We start from the raw sequence: 17,592 nt of genomic DNA on the forward strand, positions 1-17,592 counted from the left end.
AGTGTTGCGGAGACCTCCGCGCGTTCCGGGTTGGAGTGCGGTGTGAAGAGTGCCGCTTAAGGGGGCCGCCCACAAAGTGAAAGTGAGGTGTGTGTTGCTGTGGCCGCCGGGGGGCTGAGGAGCTCATGCGAGTGAAAGATGATTAAAACTGAGAGGAACGAGGATCTTAAGTAGCGTTTGCAAACGAGGCGCCGACTTAGGTAGAAACAAGTCCGGAAGAGAGCGTTTAAAAAGCTTCCTAGATTCCCCAAGACGTATAAGATGAAAAGGCTCCCGCTTGTGTGTTTGAAGGAGATACCACCTCTGCATAGAAAAATAGCTGGAAAAATACGTAAACTGTTTACTAAGGGCTGCGTCTGGTGAAAAGGGAAAGAGTTGGAGGACATTTATCTGCATTTATTTATCTATAATCCACCATTCGTCCAGTTTTGAATGCTTTACCGTGATAACAGATGAGTGGGGGGAACCTGCCAATGTTGATCATGAGGGCTAAGCAAAGATTTCAGAGAACATCTGCTCCAATCCTTAAATTTCTTGATGATAGAAAGGAAAGTGGCTTGACCAGGGTTTCTGTTGGCCTTAGACATTGCCACTTAGAATTAGCCTCCCAGAGAGGAGTAACCAAAAATTGAAAAAAAGATACAAGAGCCGAGGACTCTGAACCCCTGGCGTGGGGTAGTGACGCAGCCCTCGGGGACCACCCCATACTCTCTTCTGAGCGTCGGCATCTGCTGCTTTAGGGGTACTTTCCCCGAGTCTTCTGAAGATGGCCACTTCTTCACATTTAATCTTTGGAAGGATGAGGGATGCTCTAAAAAAGATCATGTGCTACAACCCTCCCCATCAAAACCAAACGTCAAAACTATGCTAAATTATAAAGTTAAATTTCACTTTTCTAAAATGATAACAAATACACAGAAATAGAAATAGATTCATCCCAAATTTTTCTCATTTTCTTTCACATATTTTTGGTGACACTGCTTTGCTGGTGTCTAAGGCGCATGTTCAGTTTGACCAACAGGTCATCAGTGTTGGTCTTAATACTCCAGGTAGAAGCTGGGAAGTTTACTTTTTCTGTGGGGCAAATGGTGGGAGAGGACCAGCAGCACACAGGAACTGAACCCTCTGTATCCCCATTTCTGCCTTTCTCTTTCTGCCCCTACCTTATAGTCATTCTAATACAAAAGTATCCACTGATTTGACCCCTCAATTGCCAGGCTTATACCTCCCCAGAGGCGTTAGATGCAGGAGAGAAGCCTAAGTAATGTTTTCAGGTGGTGTGAAATTCTGTTATCTCTCGTGTTTTCCAGGTAAACCACAGGAATTGCATAGATATTCAGCTCCAAATTATACAAGAGTTATTCCATAAAGTAGCCCTTGGACTCATGCCTTATGAAAGAAACTATAATTATAATGAAATATTTTAGAAAGATTTTGTACTGGACTTGCTCTGTTTGCCCAGTCAAATCCACTTTCTACCCTTCACTCTGCATTGTGCCCTGGAACTCTGGACCTTGAAGGACTGCAAAAGCTTGGTTCCTTTGCCCTCTGAGTGCTTCCAGTTGGGTTCAGCCAATAGGAAGTATGAGTAGGACATCCCTTTTAGTTTCCCTTACCAATGCCCATACTTCCAAGAAAGTTTAATGAAGGGATAATTTACAATCACCATTTAAGTCTTCCATCTATTTCCTCAAAGGTCCTGACCAATGTGGATTTCAGGCAGACCTAGTTATCTTAATTATGGAAAATATTGTTAAAGTGAGAGGTGATCAGTTTATCATTCAGGATTTTTGCTTTCTCTCTCTTCCTTCTTTGCTCCGTGGTTCTTGGCTTCTTCATATCATGGCCACAAGGGGGCGAGCAAGGATAGGGACAGAGACAACACTCAAAAAACTACACAAGGAATTTTTATAAATGTTGGATTATACCAACAGAGGTTGACTCTGGGTTTTACAGGTAATCTTTCTTTTCTTTTTCAAAGAGTTATGTGTCTGATTTTTTGAAATATTTTTATAATCATAAATATATTATAAATATATAAATTATTAAAATATAAAGCTATATTTAAAAATAAAAGCTAAAGTTGCTAAATTATATATAATAGAATTTACTGTGAACCCTTAAAATTTGAATCAGCCAAAAAACAGTTGCCATTCTTACCTAGAGTTTTGATGATCACTTAAAGTGGCATCTTTGGTGATGATTTTGATCTTTTTTCCCCGTCTCAGTATTCTGCTTGTCAGCATCTCTCAGTGTCACAGTGCTTTTCAAACTATTCTTCACACTTTGGCTGTCATAGTAGGTTATAAGGTGTGACTAAAAAGTAATGGGGATCATACCCTTAGCTGCTTTGCTTATATTTAAGTCAGTGGGTTTATTTTTAAAAATAGAGTAATACTACCTGAATGCTTGGGAAACTTTAGCTATGCTAATCCCCAAAAACCCTGCTACTTACTTTAAGTGATTTTTGCCCTTTGAGTTTTCAAACCTCATTTACTTCAAGTAGATTAGCTAATCTTTTTCACTCAAGTAAACTGGAGCCAATTTAAAAATGCCTATCATCCACTAGGACCTGAGGTTTGGCTTTCTCAAGTTCCCTATGGAAGCCTTCTGAAATGGACTTGGAGTTCAAGAGGCATCTAACTTGCCTTAATGTCCTACAGAAATAAATTACAGTGGAAAGATTTCACTTTTCTTGTTTTACCCTAAATTCTCATCCCTTCTACCAAATTCTATGAAAAAAGAAGTAAAATAAAGTAGGGAAGTGTGAAGATATGCTAAACAACTTATAAACATGAGGAGAAAACAATCATCTTTGATATTAAGCAAAGGCAAAGAGGCAAAAATTTAAACATCCCGTGATGTTCTAGCAAAAGTGTTTTGTCAATGCTAAAATATACATACTGCTAGTTAGTGTATTTGAACAATAGTGAAAAAGAAGCCAAAGCGTTAGAATAAAGGTGTTATGTAACACTTACTGCCCTCTGTGCTTTTGGGTTCTTCAGGCCTGGTAGACCCACTTCCCACTGGCTTGTGGCTGCAGTGTAGGAATGTTCAATGCACCACAGGAACCAAGGCTAAGGGATTGGCTCCAAGACCAGTCACAGTACCTGAGAAGTAACGGTAGTTGAACTCTAGGCTCAAACAAGTCATCCCAAAGTCCTCCTGGTGCCTCCTCTGTGTTGTCTGCCTCACGTGCCAGCCCTTACAAAGCAGTAGCCTTCTATTTACATCTGTGCATAATAAGCCTGAAAGTTGGATAGTCTTCATGCCTTGATTTGAGTCTAACTGCCTTTTTAAAAAATAGTTGTGGTAAAATACAGTAATATAAAAGTTACCATCTTAACCATTTTTTAAAAATATATTTATTTATTTTTGGCCACATTTGGTCTTCGATGCGGTGTGCGGGCTTCTCATTGCAGTGGCTTCTCTTGTTGCGGAGCACGGGCTCTAGGCGCGCAGGCTTCAGTAGCTGTAGCACGTGGGCTCAGTAGTTGTGGCTCACGGACTCTAAAGCACAGGCTCAGTAGTTGTGGTGCACAGGCTTAGTTGCTCCGCGGCATGTGGGATCTTCCCGGACCAGGGCTCGAACCCATGTCCCCTGCATTGGCAGGCGGATTCTTAACCACTTCACCGCCGGAGAAGTCCATCTTAACCATTTTTAAGAGTACAGTTCAGTAGTGTTAAGTGTATTATTTACATTGTTGTGCAACCAATCTCCAGAACTTTTTGAACATGCAAAACTGCAACTCTATACCCATCAAATAATTCCCCATTTCCTCCAGGCCCAAGCCTCGGGAACCACCATTCTACCTTCAGTTTCTATGAATTTGACTACTCTAGATAGCTCACGTAAGTGAAATCATACAGTATGTGTCTTTTGTGACTGGCTTATTTTACGTAGTATAATGTCCTCAAGGTTCATCCTTATTGTAGTATGTCATAATTTTCTTCCTTTTTAAGACTGAATAATATTCCATTGTATTTATATACTACATTTCTTTTTAATCCAACTGTTGATGGACTTTTGGATTGCTTCCACCTTTTAGCTATTGTGAATAGTGGTGCCATGAACATGGGTGTACAAATATGTATTCAAGTCCCTGCTTTCACTTCTTCTGAGTACATACCCAGAAGTAGGTTTGATGGATTATATGGTAATTATACGTTTAATTTTTTGATAAGCACAATACTGTTTTCCCTAGCAGCTGCATCATTTTACATTCCCATTAGCAATGCACAAAAGTTCCAGTTTCTCTGCATCCTCCACAACACTTATTTTCTGTTTTGTTGTTGTTGTTTTAAATAGCCATCCTAGTGGATGAAAAGCAGTATCTCATTGTGGTTTTGATTTGACTAGTGCTATAGTCTGTATGTTAATGTCACCTCAAAATTCGTATGTTGAAATCCTAACTCCCAAAGGTGATGGTATTAGGAGGTGGGGCCTTTGGGAGGTGATCTGGCCATGAGGATAGAGCCATCATGAATGGGATTAGTGTACTTAAAACAGACACCCCACAGAGATCTCTAACCCTTCCCCCCATGTGAAGACTCAGTGAGAAGATGGCCAATCTATGAACCAGGAAGCAGGACTGCCTCAGAGCAAGACCATGCTGGTGCCTTGATCTTGGACTAACCAGTCTCCAGAACTGTGAGAAATAAATTTCTGTTGTTTATAAGCTACCCAGTCTGTGCAACTTTGTTATAGCGGGACTAAGACAACTAGTGATGTTGAATATCTTTTCAAGTGCTTATTAGCCATCTGCATATCTTCTCTGGAGAAAAGTTTTTTCAAATCCCTTGCCCATTTTTCAAGAGACTTGTTCTTTTGTTGTTGAGTTGTAGGAGTTCTTCATATAACTGGATATTAACTCCTTATCATATATATGACTTACAAATATTTTCTCCCATTCCATGAGTTGCCTTTTCATTCTGTTGATAGTGTCCTTTGATGTATTACAAAAGATTTTAATTTAGATGTGGTCCAATTTGTTTATTTTTACTTTCGTTTGGTGTTGTCTCTAAGAAACCGTTGCCTAATCCAATGTCATGAAGCTTTTCCCTTGTGTTTTCTTCTAAGAGTTTTATTACTGTCTTTTTTGACCATCTTCCACATTTTCTGGATGATTTCTCTGCTTCTTGTAAAATCTAAACTACTCACTTTTGATGGGTAGAGCTGTTGATTAAGGATTTTTTTTTTAAACTCAATTGTATTACTTTTGGAGAAGTCCTCCCTATTAGAATGCAGAATATTTCCTAGGTACAGAATCTTCTAAAACTAACAGTGCTTCTCCATTTTCCCATGCATACATATCACCTGAGGATTTGTAAAATGCACATTCTGATTACCAAGTCCTGGGTAGGGCCTAAGTTGCTGTCCTATGGACTACACTTTGAGTAGGAAGGTGTGGGGGAGAGCTGTGATCATCAAAGTATGGCCCTCTGTTCATGGGTTGTCTACGACAATCTTCCAATTCAGATGCTGAAATACAAGTTCTTTGTTTAATTCTTATCATGTGACAAGCAGTTCCATAGAATTTCATATGCATTAATTGCTATGTTTTGTGAGTTATTAAGAGCCATTAAAATGTGGATCCGTGAGCAACATTAGCAGAGTATTAGACTTTACAACAGAGCCTTATCATGATTTTAGGGGACCCTAGGCACTCTTGCCTTTGTAGACCCCTTCCTCCATAAAAAAATTTTTAATTCTATTTTATGACTGCATTGGTATAAAGACAGATATAATCCAGGAAGATTCATTACCGTGGAATCATTATTATTTTATTTATTTTCTTCTATTTTAAAAGATATTAAGACTTTTGTGGGCTCTTAAGAGTATCCTGGGCCCTAGGCACTGTGTCTAATACATGAGTTGGCCTTGGTTTACCATAGATTCTAAATTAGAATTCCATGAGGAAGACTGGCAGCCATACAGTACTTGGCAGACTGTTGAGCTCCCACAATTAATGAGCAGAGGAAGATAGTTGGAATTCCTACAGTTTTCAGACGGGATGCTGTCTGAGACACATTAGCAGTGCTGTGCGTTCGTCATAATTTTCAATTGTTGCTCATCCTACGTTTTGCTTATAATAAATTACTGTTAGTATACTTTATCTGTTAGTTTGTGTGGGAATTAACCCTAGAATGTTTAATGATACAAATCAATATATTTTTGCCTATAATTTTCCAAAAATCAGACTTTAAGATAAGATACATATTATTATAGTTCAAATGTCGTTCAGTCCCTTTTTGCTAAACAGGTGTACAGTTTCCCACGGTATAATTTTCGGTTGTCAGAGCTTGTCCATAAGTTCATATTCTTCTCTCATAAAATAAATACAAGTGACAAAATGGTTTTTCTTGTGCTTTGTTTTACATCTGAAGAATCAACTTGAATGTTGAAAATGTCATCAATGATGGTAGGAGTCTAGAGAGAACCAGATGCTAAAAAGGTGGTGGCAAAATATCTTGAATAGGTTGGTTAAAAGTGACAAAAAGAGATCACAATAATTTCAGGAAAGAAGATCCATGATGGCAGGACAAAAGTCTGGACGCATCAGGGGAGATAGAGGAGAATGCTGGCCTCTCACTCTGGCCCCAGGAAAAGGATATTGGAGAAGGGACTGTCTCTTGGACACAGCTAACCTTTACCATAAATTGTAATTGAACTGCAGATTTTCTATGCTAGTATATGCTAATATAGAGTGTTGTTTCCATCTGTGATTAGTATATTAAAGTTTCTTTCACCCTGGCCAGCCCATCTGAATGGGCATATTAGTAACTAACATTTGTCTTGCTTATCTCCTAAAATTTGGACCTTATATCCAAGAGTACCTACAGCAAGGAAGTCCTAGGAAAATGTCTCTTCCCAACACTGACCTAACTTACTATCTTAGCTTCTACCTGTATTTGACTCTCATTGAATCCAGACCATTAAAAGTTAACATTGGTGGCAACTGCACCACTGGTTAGTGACGCATTCGCTGTTTTTCTCTTGGGCTCCAGATCAAGTTCTGGTCTGTGGGAAAGGATGGTGAAAAGGAAACGTATATCTCAAAGAAGGAATGTTAGAATCAGAAGTTCTTGGGCAGTGAGGACACAAATGTTCTTTTTCTTTTGAGCTTCAACGGAACAAATAAATCATAGGAACTTGATGTACAGTATACTTCTCGTTTAGAAGAGACGTATTAACAACTACCAGGTTTTTAGAAGGTTCTGAACAACTCACAGAGAAAGTAAACAACGTGTTAAACTTTAAATCTGGCTACTACATCTAATATATCGTGCTAATGACATAAACATAAAATGGAACACTTAGAATGCTTTAACAAAATGTAAGATCACATTTCTTTTCCTGTCATATGGGCCTCTATATTTAAATACCCCCAATACAAACTACTATATATAAAATAGATAACCAACAAGGACCTACTCTATAGCACAGAGAACTATACTCATTATTTTGTAATAACCTATGGGAAAAGAATCTGAAAAATTATACGTATATATATATGTATATGTATATATTTAACTGAATCACTTTGCTGTACACCTAGAACTAACACAACATTGTAAATCAACTATACTTCAATAAATAAATACCCATATATAGAATTACTAAAATTTATTTTTTAAAAAACCAATATGAATCAATGAATGTAATGAGTCCTATAATTCTAAATGCAACTCTACAGAAAATAGTCTGACAGATGATGTCCTGACCATGGAACAAACACAGTCTCAGAGAGGCATCCTGTGAACTTTCAGAAAATAGCAATCAGGGAGTGACTTTCTTGACCAAAGGTTTTGTTTTGGCTGATTTGATTTGACTAAGAATTTCTGATAAGGGGGTTAGAACTAGGACCAATGTAGGAAGCCCTAGAGAAATCGATTTCACTTCATTATAGGGAAAATTTTTCTAAGTCAGAACAGGCTGTTCCCAGGAAGAACCAGCTATCTAGCAGAAATAAGCCACTTAGCCACTTGGTGGAGATGCCGTAAAGGAGAATTCAAGTAACATATGGCTGTACACGATGGCTTTAATCTCGGGATTTTGTGATTCTTTATTTGGAGTCTGAACAGTTGTTGTTTTAAACTGCTTGAGATTTTATTAATAGTGGTTACTGGAAATATCTTTCACATACCAAGTGAAAAAGACTCAACACATACAAAACAGAGTGCTAGTTATTATCACTAATAAACAATCAGGAAAAAAGAAAACAGGAAAAAAGAAGAATGAGATGACAATCAGTTCCATTATGATAGGTCATAACATAGACATTGCCAATTAACAATTATTATCTGAATTTAGACAGGATGATGGTTTGGAATTCATGAGTTATAATTTAGCCATTCCCAAACTACTGTGAGGCCCTAAGTAAATTTACAAACTTGAGAATTATCATTCCTAAAAAAAATCTTCCCACTGTTCACAGACATCAGTGATTTTCAAACCTCTATGTGTGTCAGAATCACTTGGGAAGCTTTTTAAACAACAGATGCCCAGTCCCTACCCACAGAGATTCTGACTTAGTGGGCCTGGGATGGGACCCTGGGTATTTTCACGTTTACAAGCTCCCCAGGTGATTCTGATGCACCTCAAGTTTGAGAGCTGCTGACCTATCTCAGGAGAAAGCATTTGCATTAAATAAGTAGTCTAGTAAAGCTCTTAGACAACAAAGTATAATATAAATGCTGAGCTTTATTCTTTTAAGCAGAATGCTTCCTATGCAGCTATTAATTATTAGCAAATTTCCAGAAGCAGAAATTATTATGTCCATATATCAGGATACTAATTTCTCTCCAGCTCCAACTCAACACAACACCATAGGGTTGCTTCCCTGGTGGCGCAGTGGTTAAGAATCCACCTGCCAATGCAGGGGACACGGGTTCGAGCCCTGGTCCAGGAAGATCCCACATGCTGCAGAGCAACTAAGCCCACACACCACAACTACTGAGCCTGCACTCTAGAGCCCGTGAACCACAACTACTGAGCCCATGCGCCACAACTACTGCAGCCCGCGCGCCTAGAGCCCGTGCTCTGTAACAAGAGAAGCCACTGCAATGAGAAGCCCACGCACCACAACAAAGAGTAGCCCCCGCTTGCCACAATTAGAGAAAGCCTGCGTGCAGCAAAGAAGACCCAATGCAGCCAAAAATAAAGTTAAAAACAAACAAACAAAAAAACACTTTAGGGGTTAAAAATGCACACACAGGGCTTCCCTGGTGGCGCAGTGGTTGAGAGTCTGCCTGCCGATGCAGGGGACACGGGTTCGTGCCCCGGTCCGGGAGGATCCCACATGCTGCGGAGCGGCTGGGCCTGTGAGCCATGGCCGCTGAGCCTGTGCGTCCGGAGCCTGTGCTCCGCAACGGGAGAGGCCACTGAGAGGCCTGCGTACCGCAAAAAAAAAAAAAAAAATGCACACACAGGCTTTAGAGTCAAAGTAGGGATTGAGTATTGGCTGCCAATTATGAACAGTGAGACCTTGGCAGAGTGGCTTCACTTTGCTGAGTCTCAATTTCTTCATGTGGAAAAAACAGGGATTAGGGTACTTGTCTCACAGGGTTGTTATGAGGATTAAATGAGATAATGGAAGTGACAGCTAGTCAATAAATGGAAGTACTCTTATTATTATGGTGACCAATCCTAGATGATTTCAGTGTGACCTTGCTGTGATTAATGCAGGGTAAGAAATAGAATCAATTTAATGAGCTTTCTGTGACCATATATTTGTTCCAGGGAAGGGCGAAACATACATGTGTTTCCATTATACACAGTACAATCAAATGTGTTATCTATATTAAACTAATTTTATCAGATCCCTTCCATTCTTCATTTGTTTGTATCACTTAGAAATAAACTCCCCTATAGTCACATAAGGAGATCATTTTACAGAAAGAAATTAATATCCTAAAATGCCCACCTGTGTGATATTCTAGGCCACACAGCAGACACAAGCTATGAAAATCCAAGATTTGGAAGACTAATTTTATATCCCAGACCAAAGTTCTCCCTCAAAACCAGAATTTTTTTTTAAAAAATTAAGCATTTAATTTCTTTTTTAAATTGAAGTATAGTTGACTTACAATATTAGTTTCAAGTGTACAACATAGTGATTCAATATTTTTATAGATTCAGAATGCTTTTCTAAAACAAAAAATAAGCTAATCTTACAGTGGTGAGAGGCTTATGTCCTAATTCTAGAGAGAAAACTGATAACAGTAATCAGCAAACAGCACTAATCATTGTCCTTTCAGCTGGAGTGCTTTGACCCATCACATTAAAATGCATATGAACAATTTTCAGACAAACAGTCTTCAGCAACTAGATTTCCAATAGAGCCGTTCAATTCCCCTATCCCAGACTTACCCAACTCTGGTTCTCAAAGGTCCCCAATCTTTTTCTAAAAGAACACCTTTTCATTTCCAGACACTGTGATTTTGCATGGGTAGGAGGGGGTGTGAGGTGAGGCCAGAAAAGGCCCAGGAGCTAACAGTGAAGTCCCTGAACATAGGTAGATAGTGTTGACAATAGAATTACTGAGCTCCCTGCTCCCATCCCTGTGTGGGAACTGGTCAGAGGAGAAACAGATAGGGTGGGACCAACAACATTCGTGCCTGATCTACTAGTAGAAATACGGATGAGCTGCTGGAGGTCCCCTGGGTTTTATCCTAATTATCGGCACACATCTACCAAACAATGAAACTGTAAAGGGTAATGTGCTGGGTACCTTATTGAGCAAGCACTTTACATTAATTCTGCAACAAAATATACAGTCTTACAATTAATGATCCATGTGTTAGGCAGCAAATCCCAATGGCAGTAACAGAGGAAGGTTTGCAGATGTGTTCATGACAACATGGCAGGGTCCTGTTACAGGAATTCTATTACTGAATGAATTGTCCCCGATAAAAAAACAGGTGCGAGTTGGCGGCTAGGTGGCTACAGCCAAGAAGAATGGATGACTGATAAGTGCAGACACCTGGATCTTATCGGAATATTCTGGTTCAGTAAAAAACACCCAGTAGCCCTTTGTTCCTTTGTTTACTCATTTAGTCAACAGATTTGTATTGCACACTTCTTATTTAGGATGCATGGAGCTGGTTGCTGAGGATACAATGGTGAGTTAAACAGACTGATACTACCTAAGAGCTACTGACAAGAAAGTAAATAAAATGAAGTATTGCCAATCATATCAATATTTATGTACCATGGTAGGAGCAGTGCAGAATACCCTCCAAGCAGACAGAGGATCACCCGACATAAACAAAAATTGGGGAAATTCCCTAGTGGTCCAGTGGTTAGGACTCTGTGCTTTCACTGCTGAGGGCCTGGGTTCAATCCCTGGTTGGGGAACTAAGATCTCCCAAGCCACAAGGCGCAAACAAACAAACAAAAATGTGAAGAGTAAGCTAAGAAGCAAAGATTCAAGGAAGGGTTATTTTCAGAGGAGGTGGAGAGGGTGGTTGGAGGGAAAAAACAGAGGGGGGAGGGAGGAGTGTTCTTGGCTGAAGGAACAGCGAGCTTGAAAGCTTGGAATTGAAATTGCAGGGTGTGTCAGATGAACTAGCTGAAGAAAACACTGGCCCCCAGTGGGGGTATGATGTCAAGATGAGATGAGGCTGGAGATGAAAGCAAAGCCAAGAACATGAGGGACCTAGTAAGCCAAAGTATTTTATCCTGAGGCAATGGACAACTATGAAGTATTTCAAATCTTGATCTTCTTGCATGTTAGAAAGATCCCTCTAGCTATTCGCTACAAAAGATAAGGGAGAAGATTTAGTAATTTCCTTCATCTCCTCCCTCAAAGACAACTTGCCAAATAGGTTCATAAAGTTTTACCTTAGTATTTTCAAATTTACTAAAATCATGTGAAGGTGCCAGGAAGGTCCAGTGAGGTCAGTTGCAGCATTGAGTTGAAGTGATTAAATCTGAGCAGATTCTGAGCCAGACTGAAGGGGGTTAGGCATTTTTGTTTCCACTGTAGCTGTTGATGCTTTCACCCCTTACCTTTCTCAAGCCCATCTATCCCAATCAACTGTAAAATATGAAGAACACAGCAGTTTGGTTGACATCAGTAATAAAACTATTCCAATTAGCACATAAAGAATTTCTATCCACAGTAAGTTGATAAAGGTTTCATCTGAACAAATTTGGTATTTGGTATGTACTGCTTGAAATTGCCAATTTGAGTACAGAGACCATGTTTCCCAGATTCCTTCAAACTAAAGTAATCGGACCCTATGGGGCCTTCCCGGGAAAGATGCTTCCATGTCCTCTGCCTGCCTCCTGTTAGTAGAAAAACTTTAGCCTCCTAGGCCTTCCCTGAGTTCCAAAGAGCAAATTTAATCAGAGAAGTGAGAAAATGCAGAAACAAAGGAAACAGTCAAATAAGGCAAAATAACATTTAAGCCATTAAACAAAGTCAAGGACCTTTAGTTCCTCCTCAAGGGCTATGGATAATATTCTGGGCCATATCCAGAATATTTTGCGAATACTGAAACCCCCACGAGGTGGAAAAAGTTAACTGCATGCTGACCACCAGCATGTAGACCCCAGACCGGTTGGAACTAGAAGGTTGATAATGTTGACTCCCGTCTACCTCACCACCAACCAATCAGAAGAATGTCCACAAGCTGGTCACACATCCTGCAACCCTCTCCCTCACCCTGTCTCTAAAAACCTTTCCCTGAAAGCCATCAGGGAGTTCGGGTCTTTTGAGCACAAGCCGCCGGTACTCCTTGCTTGGCCTCGCAATAAAATGCTGCACTTTCCTTCACCACAATCTGGTGTCAGTAAATTGGCTGTACTACACATGGGTGAGCAGACCCAAGTTTGACCCGGTAACAAAATGATAATTGCTGTCCTTGAAGAGTAAATGATAGATTCCTGGGCTTTTCATGGTGCTCTGTGGTACTCCCGACTTAGGCTACTATCCTTTACTTTTCTGAAAGAGCAGGTCACATGGAAAACCTAAGACAGAGGTTGGCATAAGGCTGCCTACTGCAACATGAGAATGTTCTAGGCTTAATTTTCATTCTGCCATCTTAGGGAGAGATAAACATTAACAACTTATTTCTTATGTTAAAATCTTAGGTAGAAACAAACAAACAAAAACAACAAAGCACAAAATGATTGCAAGCTTCTTTTAGAGAGGCTTCTGATATCATTCCATTTCATTTTTTCTTTGTACTTAGCTCTAATACTCAAATTAAGAAATCCTAATTTGTAGTATTTTCTAATATTTGTGGTATAAATACTCTCACCATGACCAATGACAATTATTATGTCATGCCACTGAAGGGAAGGTGGAGTTGGGATGTGCACAACTGGCTATTCCAGAAGTTGGTGCAAGCTGGTTGCAGCATACCATTGCATGTGATCACAGTTGAGCCATACCAACCAACTCAAGACAGTCGATTCACCCCCACTTATGATCCAGTCATGGTTAGAGTAGATATAATCTGTTCCTGCTGTGCTCTGCCCAGATTCCTGACTCCCAAAATTGTGAGAGTAATAAAATAGTTTTGTTTTAAGCCACTGTTTTTTTTTAAAACAGCTTTATTTGAGATCTAATTCACATACTATATAAATTCACCCATTTAAAGTGTACAATTCAGTGGCTTTTAGCATATTCATAGAGTTGTGTGTCCATCAGCATAATCAATTTTAGAACATTTTCATTACCACTCCCCCCAATCCTTCCTCTTTAGCTATCATTTCCCAATCCTTCCCCAAAACCCTTCCCTAGGAAACCAATAATCTATTTTCTGTCTCTATTTATTTACCTGTTCTGGACATTTCATACAAATGGGATCATACAATGTGGCTTTTTGTGACTGGCTTAATTTACTTAGCGTAATATTTTCAAGGTTCATCAATGTTGTAGCAAATATTAGTGTGTCATTTCTTTTTTATTATCAAATAATATTCCATTGTATGGATATACACATTTTATTTATTCATTTATTAGTTGATGAGCATTTGGATTGTTTACACTTTATCTTAGTTCATCCAGGCTGATATAACTCGTAAATTAGGAGCCTTATTTTTGTTTTGTGACCCTTACAATACAACATCCTAGTTAGAAACAGAATGAATGATAAAAGGACTTTCCATATTACTCTTTACAGATTTTCTGCTTTATGGCTATATTTGAATAATGAATATGTTTCACATACACAAGGAATGTACAATGAGACAAATTATCTAAATTAAACTGTGGTAAAAACAAAGTACTTTAGATATAATAGCAACATAATTGTTCCTTTTCTCTGTCCTAACTCAATGCACAGGCTTATTAGAGTTATTTTAGCATCAATTTTCTTAAATAGTTTTGCTTATATTTATTAGGGTATTGGTAGATTATAATTTAGCCACAGGTTAGACCTGATTTTGCCAATTTTGATGCAAAGGAGGTTTTGATATCTACTACAACCTCCATAGTTAAGGAAAAATATAAGCAGGAACACCTTTGATTTCTTGCTATATTTAGCACAATAAACTTTAAATGGAAATTTTCTTGCTCCACCTATAACTGAAAAGGCATAGCACCATAGGAATGATGTTGTGTAGTGCTGCAGTAGCAGAGAGACATGGTTAAAAGTATACATAACAGGTATGAACACACAGATATATTTTAGATCTTATGGAGAAATGACTGCTATTAAGAACAACTGAAACAGCAGAAACTGATCAAAAACATCTGTAATTAATATGTATCATAAAAATATTAGACACATATTTTGGGAGAATAAAACATTCTTTGAAGAATCACAAAATTCACATATGTCAGGCATGATAGTAATACCTAATTAAATGCCATATTCAAATGTCAAATTTTGCTTAGACTGCCCCACCTCCACCCCTTTTCCCCACCTTTTCTCTTACTATTTTAGGAGAGGAAAATAGTTCTGTGGTTAAGAGCACAGACTCTAGAGTCTAGTTGCCTGCTTTGCTACTTATGAGCTGTGTAGTCTTGGGCAAGTCAGTTAAACTCTCTGTACCTCCATTTCCTGATAAGGACAATTATAGAACCTACCATATGGTGGCTGTGAGGACAAAATGAGTTAACATCAATACATGTAAAGTGCTCAGATCACTGCTTGGCACACAGTTAGTAGTCAGTAAGTGTTAGATATCATCATCTCCAGAAACTTTTTCTTCTGAGGGCCTTCAATTAAAACAAGGGCTTCTAAAAAGGGTGAAATATTTGTGTTCCTCAGCATTATCACTTCTGATCTTCAATAAGACATACATATGCACAGTATCAACAAGAAGTCAAATGATTAGAAAAATGTTTATTAAGGTAAAGCTGCAAGGGACTTCCCTGGTGGCACAGTGGTTAAGAACCTGCCTGCTAATGCAGGGGACACAGGTTCAAGCCCTGGTCTGGGAAGATCCCACATGCCGCGGAGCAACTAAGCCCGTGCACCACAACTATTGAGCCTGTGCTCTAGAGCCCGCAAGCCACAACTACTGAGCCCACGTGCCACTACTGCAGAAGCCCGTACGCCTAGAGCCCATGCTCCTCAACAAGAGAAGCCACCGCAATGAGAAGCCCGCGCACAACAAAGAGTAGCCCCCGCTCACCCCAACTAGAGAAAGCCCATGCACAGCAACGGTGACCCAACGCAGTCCCTAAAAGGGCTGAAGGGATCACAAACCGAATCAAGTGACTCAGCAAATCCTGTTAGAAGGCAATGCATTTATTGAGTACTCTTGCAAATAAAGTGTTGTAATATTTCTATAAATACAGAAACTTAAAACTAATCAGCTAGCTGTTGTGTATTTATTGAGGCCTTTAATATCTTAACATACAAAAAATGGGAAGATCAGGCTACAGTGAAGGAGCTAAGCTTATTAAGGATTAAGGATTTAGCTCATTTTCTGGCACAGCATTCAGAAATATTAAAAAAGAAGTCTCAGTTGATATAAAACGGTGTGTAAATCTGCCTTTCCAAACCAAATTTGACATAGCTTTATCAAGATATTTTTTCTCTGTGGAGCCAAAGCAGAAGTTGTATAGCATGCTGAGGACTAATTGTCATGGACCAGAGTTAATTATTATTTTGGGTATTGAGCTAAAGTCAGACCCATTTCTCCTAATCCACAAAATGAAAACTACTTCACCTGATAATCTCTCTGAGCCTGTTTTCAAGTGTTTAAAACTCAGGGTCCCCTGATCCTAATCCAGTACTCTTTCCCCTCTGCCACACTACTTGTGACTCTGCATGTGCTAAGGAACAGCTTCCTTCTGAATCCTTAAAAGGAAAAACTCAAATTCCCCAGAATATAAGCAACTTTGGAATGAAAAGTTCAGCAATTTCATTTGAGGTAGTTCAGGGAATGTATTTATTTCAGGCTAACCACACCCCTGCAGAGGGGGTTTTGGCATACGGCTTCATCTTGTGCATTAGGAATGCAATCTGCAGTCATTGCATAACCACTGTACAATGCCAGTTTCACGAGGCAATGGTATTTTAGCTAAAATAGTTATCTCAGGGAGGAGGTGAGTTGTTGGTATACTTAAAGGCTATGATTTTGCCTAATTTATACATAACTTTCTATAAAAGATAATGGCATGACAAACCCAAAGGAGAGCTACAGTTTTGCTTTTACAAACCATTTATAATTAAAATGGGACTATTCTCTGAAGAGCCAAAAGTAGCCATTTAGAAAGAATGTTGATACAACAATTCAGGAAAGAAAAAGCGAAAAACAGATACTTAGAATTTACCAAGCAGCCATTTACTCAGATGATACAGGACACAAGCACTGAGGGCACATGGAGCCTAGCAATTTACAATCTAAATGAATATGAACAAGGATGTTCATGACATGTGGAAAAAAAATTAAAAAGCAAAATATCAAAAAGGAAGGTGAAAAGAATATTTTTAGCAAAAATTTGAATTAGTTTCTTTAAGGGCGCATTCTCCTCAGCTTCCAAAGGTATTAATGGTTAAATGAGACAATTATTGTTAACTATAGGCACTATGTTGTACAGCAGACCTCTAGAACATATTAATCTTGTATAACTGTAACTTTACACTCATTGAACAACTAGTCTCCATTTTCCCCCTCCCCCCCACCCCCTGGTAACCATCATTATTTTCTTCTTCTTTAAGTTTGGTTATTTTAAATACCTCATAGAAGTGGCATCATGTAGTATTTGTCTTTCTGAGAATGAGTTATTTCACCTAGCATGTCTTCAGGTCCAACCATGTTGTTGCAAATGGTAGGATTTTCTTCTTTTTTAAGGCTGAGTTAATATTCCATTGTAAGTATACAGCAAATTCATCTGTCAGTGCACATTTGGCTTGTTTCCTTATCTTGGCTATTGTGAATAATGCTGTACTGTGCACTTCAAATATTTTTAAAATTAATTAATTTTGGTTGCGTTGGGTCTTCATTGCTGCACATGGGCTTTCTCTAGTTGTGCCGAACGGGGGCTACACTTTGTTGCAGTGCGCTGGCTTCTCATTGTGGTGGCTTCTCTGGTTGTGGAGCACGGGCTCTAGGCATGTGGGCTTCAGTAGTTGCGGCTCGTGGGCTCTAGAGCTCAGGTTCAGCAATTGTGGCGCACGGGC

The 17,592-nt window shown here is 39.1% G+C and overlaps 1 protein-coding gene across 2 annotated transcripts in view; it reads right to left on the reverse strand.

Moving 5' to 3' along the window:
• Positions 1-17,592, reverse strand: part of KATNBL1 (katanin regulatory subunit B1 like 1) — an 82,337-nt gene continuing 64,745 nt past the window's right edge. For both annotated transcript variants that reach the window (XM_022587555.2, XM_089907404.1), the window contains exon 10: positions 1-17,592. This exon is cut by the window's right edge and continues 15,053 nt beyond it. The gene's annotated coding sequence lies outside the window, so the exon portion shown is untranslated.

This window comes from Delphinapterus leucas, chromosome 2 (assembly GCF_059928025.1).
Source record: "Delphinapterus leucas isolate spDelLeu-1000000601 "Yukka" chromosome 2, BTC_Dleu_Yukka2, whole genome shotgun sequence".
Lineage (NCBI taxonomy): Eukaryota > Metazoa > Chordata > Mammalia > Artiodactyla > Monodontidae > Delphinapterus > Delphinapterus leucas.